Source organism: Peromyscus californicus, unplaced genomic scaffold, assembly GCF_007827085.1.
Source record: "Peromyscus californicus insignis strain IS unplaced genomic scaffold, ASM782708v3 Scaffold_12__1_contigs__length_115047231, whole genome shotgun sequence".
NCBI classification, from domain to species: Eukaryota; Metazoa; Chordata; class Mammalia; order Rodentia; family Cricetidae; genus Peromyscus; species Peromyscus californicus.
Genome location: NW_026294413.1, coordinates 25440785 through 25452613, shown reverse-complemented (window position 1 = coordinate 25452613; position 11829 = coordinate 25440785). Strand labels below are relative to the sequence as shown.

At 44.9% G+C, this 11829-nt stretch overlaps 1 pseudogene; it reads left to right on the top strand.

Moving 5' to 3' along the window:
• Positions 1-5147: 5147 nt before the first annotated feature.
• On the top strand, positions 5148-6247 carry LOC128107850 (serpin B6-like; annotated as a pseudogene).
• Positions 6248-11829: the final 5582 nt, after the last annotated feature.

The window sequence follows — 11829 nt, the reverse complement described above, 5'->3', positions numbered from 1 at the left end:
AACTTACTATTTAGACCAGGATGGCCTCGAACCCAAAGATCCACCTGCCTCTACCTTCCAAGTGCTGGGATTAAAGATGTGCACCACCACTGTCTGGCGGGGTGGGATGGGGTGGGGTGGCATTCTTATTCAAACCACCCTAAATCATTTTTAACATGCTACTTATAGAATATACAAATTCAGGAAACAACAACACCAAAAAACCTTAAATAAACCAATCCACATATTTTTTGGTGCTGAAAAAGATAAAGAGACTAACCAAATTCTTGTTAGTAATATGATCTTGTACCTTACAACTAAGTCACTTAGACAAGATGGGTGTTCATGAAAACAAACAAAACAAAACAACACAGAAACTTAAAAAAAATCAATACAAAAAGGACATCCATATAGGAAGCAAATTTTGAGCATCGGAACCTCAGTGTTGGTTTTATCTGCTGGAATCATGGAGGAACACACCATCATTATTGGAGTTCTGCTTCCTGGTAAGCTTTCTATGAGAACAGCAGTCTCCTATCATACCTGCTGACCCAACATGGTCTTGTCCAGCACGTGCACCATGACTATAATATAGAAACTGGTCTGCACGAAGTGAGGAAGAGTCAGGATGTCATGACTGTCATTTTGGTACAAGTGGGCCACCACAGCAAGGCTCCAGAGAACGTTAACAGCAGTCTGGTCATGAAAGATTATATTATTGAGAGATTGAAGAACATATTTCGTGATAAAAGACAGAGAACCGGAAATCTGAGAGTGCCAATTCTCCCAGCCGGATAACCAGGAGGCCATATTAAGCTTAATTTTCCTTTGAATACTTTAAAGGGGAATTTTTATCTACCTAAGGGGCTCGAACCCGATTGACAAAGCCCATGAAGTGTTCTCGGCTACAGAACAAGAAGAGTTAATTGGGCAAGATAATGGAGTCAATTTTGTTAATTCTTCAAGTATTACAGTTTCTTTTCTTTCCCTGTCAGGTTATGGGTAATTATAAACTCAAGAAAAATCAGATTTACAGGCTGGAGTCTGTCCAAGCGATTTCAGCTCCGGGAAGGGCTGACTGGGCATCAGGAAGAAACCTCAAGGCAAAGAGCCTTCACATAGTACTGGGAAAAAAATTCTTACATGTTTCTCATTTAAATGCAAAGACCTACAAATTAACTTTTACATAGTACTTAACCAGTGATTTACTTTTGAGCACATGGAATCATTAACAGATTGTGAATTGTCACTGTGGAATTTTGGCCACATGATAAAGTATAAAGTTGGTTTATCTCTCATTTTTTTTTTGATAGATGAACAAAGGGATTTGGTTCTGTGTGGTTTATAATAGCAAAACAATTCAAACACCCTTTTTACCCATTAAGAGGTGGTTAATAAAACATATTCACATAATCAAGTGGTATAAATTAAGATGCCTACCATATGCTACTCCTTAATTTCATTAATTCATTCAAATAATTGTCTTGGATGTCAGTTACATATATTTAAGGTGCTGGGGATAAAGGACTCAAAGAGAACCGAGTGGGGGTGGGGGTGGGGGTGGGGGTGGGGGTGGGGATGGGGAGTGGGGGGTTATGTGTATTTAGTCCTAGTCATGTGGAGGCAGATGCAGGAGGACTGCTTCAGCCAAGCAGTTCAAGGCCAGCCTAGGCAAAATGACTAGACATGGAGGGGAGTGGGGGGAAGGAGGAGGGGAAGGAAGGAGGAGGGGAGAGGAGGAGGAGGGAGGAGGAGGGAAGGAGAGGAGGGGAGGAGGGAGGAGGAGGGAAGGAGAGGAGGGGAGGAGGAGGGGAGGAGGGGAGGAGGGAGGAGGAGGGAAGGAGAGGAGGGGAGGAGGGGAGGAGGGGAGGAGGAAAGCTGGCTGAACAGAGACTCTAAGGATGACCAGGCTTTGGATTGAATGGTTCTCATGGAGCTAGAGTATGGGGGAGGAAAGAAGAAAATAACGAGAAAGGTAATTTCAAATAGTTATGTTTTTAAAATGTAAAGCCAGGCAACATGATAGCGGAGATTGATTTAGTCATGGAAGGCCTGAGAGGCAGCATGGGTGGCAGAAGGACTGGGGGCTGTTGTTCTAGGCAAACAGAACTTTCGAAAGGATGCTCCCGCAGTACAGTACACTCATACCTGCTGCAGCCTATGCCGCTGGCTTCCCCTGAAGACACTCAGTTGGTCATGTAGGACTTTGCAGGCCATAGTGAGGAGTTTACATGGATCCTGCGTTCAGTGGGATGGAGCTATTACAGATCCAAGCAGCATGCTCTGATAGACGGCAGGCTGGCAATGCGTGGTTAGAAGAATGGATGCTGGGCCGGTCATGAAGTCTGAACCCCGAGTTTAAGTGAGAGAGGATGGTGACTAGGACCACAATACAGGCTTTGGAGATGGAGAATGGGGGGTCATGCAGGTTTTCTTTTAGAAGACAGTGCTATTCAGACCAGCAGTTTCTAGTCTCTTGATGTGGAACTTGATCTAGCTTCTTAGAGCCCAAGGGCTCTCAACTTTCCAATGTTTCACCCCTTTAATACAGTTCCTCATGTTGTGGTGATCCCCAACCTTAAAATTATTTTCATTGCTACTTCTTAACCATAATTTTGCTACTGTTATGAATTGTAATGTAAACATCCGTGGTTTCTAATGGCTTTAGGTGACCCTGTGAGAAGGTCATTCAGCCCCAAAGGGGTCGTGACCCACAGGTTGAGAACCACTGTTGTAACCTCTCTAACACCACTCCCCAACATTATACAGAATGGCAACTGTTCTATCTCTTTTAGGGGGTACTGTTATATAAGATAAGAGAAACCCACAGAAAGAATTTGGTTCCTGTGAATATATTGTGTAAATACAGTCCTCCCTTGGATATCAAAAGCTGAGACTGTTCAAGTCCCTAACATAAAGGGCAAAATTTGCATGAAACTTACACACATCCTGCAACATACTTTAAATGGTCTCTGCTTTGCTTACACTACAGAATACAATGTAAATGCTATGTAAATACTTGTTACATATATTGTGCAGGCAAGAGCAGAAAAGCCTGGGGCTGGGGGTGCAGCTCAGTGGTATAGAGTGATTGTGGAGCATGGGGAAGGACCCAGGTTCTACCGCAGCACTGGAAAAATAAACAAGGGCCTGAGCATGGTTAGTTCATGTGCATTTCTCTGCTGCATACGTTTGAACCTCACTTGGTTGAATGTGGAAACTGGGGGTCTAGTAGCCCATTGCCTAATGGGGGTAGCCCTACTGTGTAAGACATTCCCACAGTTTCAGAGATGCCATAAGGAAAATATCACCACAGTCGGAGTTTGGGGCTCCTTCCATCTCTAGTGTCATAGGGGTAGCATTGACTACTTCAGAGAAATTTGTCTAGATCTGTTTTCTTAATGAGAAAGATATAAAACGCACTGGGATATGTCAATCAAAGCAGAGTAGGAAGGTGCAGCTGGCCAGGGGGCAGACTGAATTAATAAGGACAGGTTAATTGGCAAACACAATGCTTTAGTAAATGCTCAAAAGAACAAATGAATCAAGTACTTCCCAGTCTGTCTCTGCTGTACTGGTTATGCTGGAAGGACTTCGCTATGCCAAGACTCTCCAGGGCCTGGATTCCTCTTGGTTGTCAATCAGCCCTTTCCAGGTACCTTTCTCTATGAAGCACTGGGGTAAAGTTTGGAAAGTGCCAGACGGTCAGGTGTTTAGTAATCACAACGTTTCCTAATTGGGAGATGGGAAATGGAGAGAGCCTTTGAGAAACATAGTTCACTCCTTTTGTACTTTAAGAACCAGGACTTAGGGGAGGGAATGGGAGCATCTTTTCTAGTTGAAGTTGTTGTGACAAAATAAAATATATGTTATGAAACGTAGGTATGAATGGAGACATCGTGCCAACTCACTTAGCAATTTTTGGGTTGCCTTCAAGCAGTAGATGTTGAATGATACTCAATTTATGTTTTGCAACCAGTGCGGAGAATGATTTGAAGTACTGCTACACCCATGCTTTGACTCAGGGCATATGGAAGTTATGGAGAGGGGACAGTGCTTGTTGTTGCTGTTGTTTGTTTGTTTTAGATAGGTCTTACTAGGTAGCCCAGGCTAGCATTGAACTCACAATCCTTGCCTTCAATTTTATTTCTCATTATTATTATTATCTGTACGTGTAGTACGTGTATGTATGTATGGGCTGGAGTGTCACAGTGCACACGTGGAGGTCAGAGGACGACTCTGTCGAGGCTCTTCTCTCCTTCTACCACATGCATAGGTTCTAGGGATGAAACTCAGGTCATCAGGGTTCATCAGGCTTGGGCAGCGAGTGCCTTTACCTGCTAATCTATCTCACTTGCCCCACAGTTCTTCTTCAGCCCTCCTCAGTTCTGTTGTTACAGACATGAGCCCCTATGTCTGGCTGTGGAGGAGGTTACACAGTGAAAAACTCCTCTGAGTTATATCCCCTCTAGAGGTTCATATGAAGGACCAGATAAGAAGGATAGAAAAGCCTGCATGTTCAATGAGCTTTATGGACCCTGAGACCCCATTATACATTTCTCTTGTGAAAGTCTAGTTGATGGCAATGACTCCAACTTACTGGCGTTGATTGTCTTCGAGTTCAATCTTCTCTTGGTTTCATCATACAACTTGCCATCTCTCTTTTCCTTCAAGCACTGGCCCAGGAAGCTAGCTAGCTCTGCTCATGCCCAAGCTTACTTTCCTAGGGGAAAAATGAGCATTGCCTCTCTTCCTGAAAATGTGTCCAATAATAATAGAATACTCTTTACGAAAAGCAGAAATGTTAACACATGCAAATGTAGTGTTGGCTTTGTGCAATTCAAGGCACACTGAATACTTGCAGTGAACATGCAGACTCTGGGTAGTCATTGGGAGGGTTTTTTGGTTCTAATATGTATTTTTAGCATGTGAGAAATAGCAGTCTTCCATATAAAACAGATGTGGGGCTTGCACAAAACGAACAGATTTGCCCTTGTGAGGCAACATGGAAGTAGTGATAGAGTATTTCAACTAAAAGATATTCTCCAGAATGCTAACAAATCAGAAGAATGCTCTTTGCAAGCAAAAATATTGACTCATTAAGAAATGTTGACATCTCTGCTCTGCTTGCTACTGGCTGGGGAACCAAGTGTCCCTGGTTGGCCATCATGGATTCTCTGCCAGAAGCAAATGGCATCTTGGCTGTAAGCCTTTTGACAACACTGAGTGAAGACAGCTTGGAAATGTAGTTTTCTTACCCATGAGCATCTCTTCAGCTCTGGCCATGGTCTTCGTGGGTGCAAAGGGAAACAATGAAAGTCAGATGATTCAGGAACATTCTTTGAATAAATGTAGTGGCAATGGAGGTGGAGATGTCCACCAGAGCTTCCAGTCACTTCTCAGTACCTACTTGCTCAAAACAGCCAAAAGTTCTTCAAGAAAAGACTTGTGATTTTTAAAATTCTTTTAATGTTCCTGCCTCAAGTTCTGTCAAGCAGAGATGGGAGAGCTGGACTTTATGGGTGCTACAGAGCAGTCCCCAAAACACATCAACACTCAGCCAAAAAGATAGAAGATAAGACCGAAGAGTTGCTGTCTTCAAGTACAGTGATTTCAGACACTCTGCTGCTCCTTGTGAATGCCGTCTACTTTCACAGAAACTTCAAGAAGCAGTTTAAGAAAGAGAACACTCAGGAGACGCCTTTCAAAGTCACCAAGAATGAGGGGAAATGTGTGCAAATGAGGTTTAAGCAGTCTACTTTTAAGATGACCTATAAGAGAGATATTACCCAAGGTTCTGTTGCTTCCCTGTGTTGGCAATGAACTGAACATGATCGTCATGCTTCCAGATGAAGATGTTGAACTGAAAATGACGAGAAAGGAAATAAGAGAAATTCATAGAGTGGATGAGGCTGGACAAGATGCACGAAGAAAGGGTGGAAGTTTTCCTCCTGTGATTTAAACTGGAGGGGAATTAAGATATGAAGGAGGTCCTGTGCAGGCTGGGCATGTAGTTCCTTCGAGCAGGGCAGGGTGGGATTTTTAGGAATGTCTTCCAACAAGGCTTGTTTCTGTCCAAGGTCGTGTGTAAGTCCTTTGTGGAGGTCATTGAGGAGGGCACAGAGGCTGCAGCTGCTGCAGCTGCCATCCTGATGATAAGGTGCATACAGGCCACCCCTCACTTCTGTGACGATCAACCTTCTTTTCCTGCATTCAGTATGTGAAGACCAAGAGGCATCTCTTCTGTGGCCAGCTCTCCTTTCCCTGAGGGAACGGTGATGCTGTGTCTGCCTTTTACCCACTCTCTATGGCTTGCCTGTGACCTAAGTGACCTTATCCATAAGTGTGACAAGAGTTTTGAAATGAAGTGCTTTATGGCACGCCCCCAAAAGAAACTTGTTGAAGCAGAATTGTTCATGAGTTATTATTACTTGTTCCCATACAAATATTTTCTATTTAAACTCAAAGCAACATTTTAAGGGGAGAAATGTCTTTTTCATGTCCTGTTTAATAATACAATAACTTTGTTTTCAAAATCTCATTTTATTCCAGCTGGATGATATATGATCTCATTATACAAAGCCTTATTATTGTAACATATAGCTCTATGTGTCTGTAGAGAATGTGAGGCATAACCTTTGTCCATTTAGACTACATGCTGTTCAGCAGAAACCTCATCTTTAATAAGAGTTATAGAAATTATTTTAATAAAACTATTAACAGCTTATATGTTAAAACATTTGTAGCTTTTGACAGATACGTGATTTGTAGTCTTCCATAATGAGACTACTAAACAATATTATTAATGAGCAATCAGCTTAACTGTATGTGCTTGGTAAAGAAATTGTAAAAATAAATGTAGAATTTATATGCAAAATTGCAAATGTGTTTTGGAAAAGAGTGTGCTTACATTTGGACAGGTGACCCTGACAAAGTCATGTGACACATAAGTCCACACAGTCACTTCCCTGAGACTCTCTGGGTATTAGCCGTGCACACACTCCTGACGTACGATCTTCAGTAGCTGGGGCCTGGAGATGCTCTTCTCCATCTGAAACGCCTTTCTCTGCCATTCTGGAACCCAGGGCTTGCCGGTTTCTTGCTGTAGATTTTCTTCCCCTGAGAACCTGGAACTCCCGCACCCTTCAAGCATTCCTGATTAGGTTGAGTTCTTTTCTTTGAATGCCACATCTTGCACTTCTCCATTTGTAGCACCTAGTATATCTGCTATTTTGTTGTTGCTACAACCCTTCAAGAAGGTTTCTTCCTTCCTCTCTTCCTCTTTCTTTCTCTTTCTTTCTCTCTCTCTCTCTCTCTCTCTCTCTCTCTCTCTCTCTCTCCCTCCCTCCCTCCCTCCCTCCCTCCCTCCCTCCCTCCCTCCCTGTCTTCCTTCCTTCCTTCTGTATATTAGTGTTTTGCCTGGTGCCTGTGGAAGCCAGAAAAGAGGGCATCAGGGACCCTTGAGTTACAGAAGTTGTTAGCCATCATGTGTGTACTGGGACTCTAACCCCAGATTTTCTGTAGGGACACATGCTCTTAACGGCCCAGCCATCTCTCCAGCCCCTTAGCTGACAGGCCTATGGAAGGGAAGGCACAGGGCTCCATCTATGAGGATGAGAGCTTGTTACTTTATAACGGGAGGGAGCAGACACAGAAGATAAAGCTGGCTATGCTCTTTTTTTAAAGGATGGTTTTCAGAAGTGTAGGCGAAAGCTTGTTCACAAGAGTATGGACACTTTCCCAGTGGCTACACCACTGAAGAAAATGTTTCTTCCTCCCAGGAATATGGCTAGTTTAAAAGAGGGGGAGGGGAGAGAGGAGAAAGATCAAGGGGAGGAGAAGGAATGAGAGGAAAAAGAGGAGGAGAGAAGAAGGAGAAGGGGAAGGAGGAGGAGAAGGAGGAGGAGGAAGAGGAGCGAGGAGGAGCAAGAGGAGGAGGAGCAAGAGAAGGAGGAGCAAGAGGAGGAGGAGCAAGAGGAGGAGGGGGAGGAGGAGGGGGAGGGGGAGGAGGGGAGGAGAAGGACATGATTAAATACTTTTCAGCTTTTACTTGGTGAACACACTTCATAATGATCCTATTTATAAGCAACAACTTTAGTAAAGACTCTAAGTTCTCACCTAACTCAGAAGTTTAAAGAATGAACTTGACTTTGGGAGTGAAATAGATCCAGAAGTTCTCATCACACCATTGTCATCTGGCTATCTTTCTCCTCTATCAATGTTTCCTTTTGCATTGACTTCATCCTAGTCAGAATCCCACCCCCCACCCCCCACCCCAAGAGGCCATGCTATCCACAGGCAGTCTCAGTACAAAATATTTGTAATTGCCAGCTGTGGTGATACATACCTGCTATCCTAATATTTAGGAGGGTGAGGCAAGGGGGGTTCTGGGAATTTGAGGTCAGACCCTGCTGTAAAAGGAAGAAAAACCAGAACAGAATAAAAAAAAATGTAATGACATCTTTGTATCGAGGTATAAGGACACAAGAATGCCTAGAAAGACCTCTATGAAAACAGTGCCTTTCCCTAGGGGATGCCATCAGCAGCTTTGGAGGCCTTCCTCGTCTGGCCCCGTTTTGGCCACCCATGGATGATGCCAGGGTCTAGTTTTATGCTTCTGTAGCATAAAAGTGGCCAAGCCAAGGAATATGTTCACCTGGTACCACAAGAAAGGCTTTGAATTTGTAGGTAGAGTATAATGGCACATGCCTGAAATACCAACAATTGGTAGAAAAGAAACAGGAAAACTGGAGGCTATGTGGTGGGCCGGCAGAAATCTTTGGTTTGGACCACTCACCTTTGTTCTGCTTAACAGGTCTAGACTAGTATGTTTAGTAATGCATGGAATTTGACTGGAGAGCACTTTATAAACTTTCCTTATTATTATTATTGTTATTATAATCATCATCATCATCATCGTTATTATTATTGTTGTTATTTGGAGGCAGAGCTTGTGTAGCCTAGGCTGGTCTCAAACTCACGATGTAGTTAACAATGACCTTGAACTCCTGATCCTCTTGCCTCCACCACCCATGCTAGAAGTACAGGACATGTACCATTATACCTGACTTGGAGGGCACTACAAACCTTGGTTCTTTTTTGCATTAGCTCATATTTGTATCAAGATCGAGGAGTACAAGAAGGACCAGGACACACTAGTCTCTGCTTGGAGGGCCATTACCTTCCAGTGTGTGTGTGGTAGAGAGCAAGGGAGGGCGACAAAATCAAGCAGATTGTTGTTGTTTGTTTTTTCTCTCTGTGTAGTCCTGGCTGTCCTGGAACTCACTCTGTAGACCAGGCTGGCCTTGAACTCAGAGATCTGCCTGCCTCTGCTTCCCAAGCACTAGGTTTAAAGGTGTGCGCCACCACGGCCCGCCTGCAAGTAGGATAAATGTAATGATAAAAATGCCACAAGGAAAGTAAACCCCAACGTTAACTACCATTCATCTCCTTTGAGTCTTGGTCAGTGCTGCCTGTAATGAATTCTACTGCACTCCTCCTACTTAAAACTGCAGTCTGCTCCATCCTGTTCCCCAAGTTTCCTGTTTTCCTTTTCTCTTTTGAAGTAGTTATCGTCCTTGTACTGCTCTATAATTTACGTAGAATTTGCACATTAACTGCACATTCTGTTGTTATCTATTCCCCCTCCACTGCCCCCTCCACTGCCCCCTCCACTGGCCCCCTCTACTGACCCTCTCCACTGGCCCCTCCACTGGCCCTCTACTGACCCCCTCCACTGGCCCCCTCCACTGCCCCCTCCACTGGCCCCCTCCACTGGGATGTAAACTTCACGAGGGCAGAGACTTCCATTGTGTCGTTTGCCATTGTATCTTTCCGAGTCTTGTGCAGGGCAGATGTTCAGTAAAGTTATCGAATGGGCAGCTGTGACAGAGAAGAGTGGAGGTGACATGGATGTCCGCTAGAAACGGGAGACAGTCTCCTCCAGGACAGGGAATGATGAGGCAGGAAAGAGACTTCAGGTGCCCCAGGGGACATAGGAGCAGGACTGGAAAAGGATGTGGAGAGTCTAAGAAATGAAGCGAAGTCGAGTGGGTTACAGTTCACTCAGCAGAGGGGTACCCCAAGTCCCAGAGGAGCGTGGGGCTGGTCCTCTGATGCCCTGGAGTGCCTGGTTTGGATTTTCAGTCTAGTGTGATGGGAAGGCCTCAGATCTTTTCTTTTTTATAATTTTTTTGTTCATGTGCAGGGAGGGGAGGTAGTGTATATGTGTGTTTTATGTGCGTGTGCATTCCTGAGCCTGTATGTATGAACAGGGGTGGGGTAAGGATGGATGTTAAGTGTCCTTCCCTATCACTTTCGAGCTACTTCCCTTGAGACTGAGTGTCTCACCAAACCTGGAGCTAGGCTGGCAGCCAGTCAGCCCGAGAAATCCTCCTGTCTCCACCCTCATGGCAGTGGAGTTATAGCCAGGTGCATGATGCCATACCAAATCTGATATTTACTTATTTATTCACTTATTGTTTGTTTGTTTGTTTGTTTTATGCATCTGTGGGGATTTGAATTCAGGTCTTCATGCTTGCCCAGCAGTCCCTTAAGTGCTGGGCCATCTGCCCAGACCCTCTTATATGGTTCTGAAGCGAGGTAGCACATGACTTGTAAATTTTATTTTGAGACAGGGTTTTGCTTGTTGCCCAGGCTGGCCTGGCACTTGGGATTCTCCTGACACATTCTCCCCTGCTGGGATTACAGGCGTGTGACAGCCTGCCTATCTTTCTGGGTTATTTGTTGATCCCATCCAGAGTTCCTCCCTCATCCACATGTCTTCCACCTCTTTCCTGAACTCCACGGAATGGGTTCTCTTTAACTCGCCTCTGTTTGTGCCTACTTTCCAATCCCTTTTCACACAGCAGCCCCGGGGTCGACTCTGAAGTCATTTTTTTGGCCAAAACGTAAGATTTTTTTTTTTTTTTTTTTTTTTGGTCTGGGACAAAGAACCAAGGCTACTCGAGGCCCCAAAGGACTGTTTGGCTCTCTGGAATCTCCCACTCTCCTTGCCCACAGTCCCCTCTCTCTGGCTCACATTTCCTGCCACCCCAGCCTTGGGTGACCGCTGGGGTCCACAGTGCTGCCACTCCGTACCTGCCTTCTTCTTCCTCGGGCTTCCTGTTTAAAGTCACTTCCTCAAGGAGACGGTCTCGTTGCTATAGCTCCAGACCCTCACGTGTCCTGTATTTTCCGTCTGGAACTTCGCACATTTGGATACTTGGGTGATTCACTTTTATTTTTTTTAGTTTTTGAGACAGGGACTCACATAGGCCAGGCTTTGAAATCACTGTGTAGCTGAGAATGGCCTTGAATACCTCATCCTCTGGCCTCTACTTCCCAAGGGCTGGGATTACAGCTGTCACCTCCACGCCCAGTTTGTGTAATGCTGGGTGTTGGAATTCCTGGCCACTCCCCCAGCTACACGACCGCCCATGCGCTGTCCAGTAGCCAGGCAAGATGCTTAGTCTTTCCAGGCCTTTACGTCCTACGTAATCTGTGAGCTGCATGATCACGTAATCTGTGAGCTGCATGATCACGTAATCTATGCGCATGCGTGGCGTAGCTACACGTGTGCATGTGCCGGGGAATTCATAAAAAGCCGGTCACAGATCCCTCCCTCCTCCTCGTCTTCCTCTCTCTCTTCCTTCACAATCACTTTCCATAGGCCTAAGCACCCGCTTCTGTCTCCTTCCCCTCATAAACTCTTAGAGTGGGTTTTGTCGTGCCTGGTGGCTTTTCTCCAACGGTAAACAGCGCCACTTAATGAATAACACAGCACCGCATAATAACCAACACTGGGTATTTAACCCAGGGCTTTGTGCATGCGGGGCAAATACTCTACCA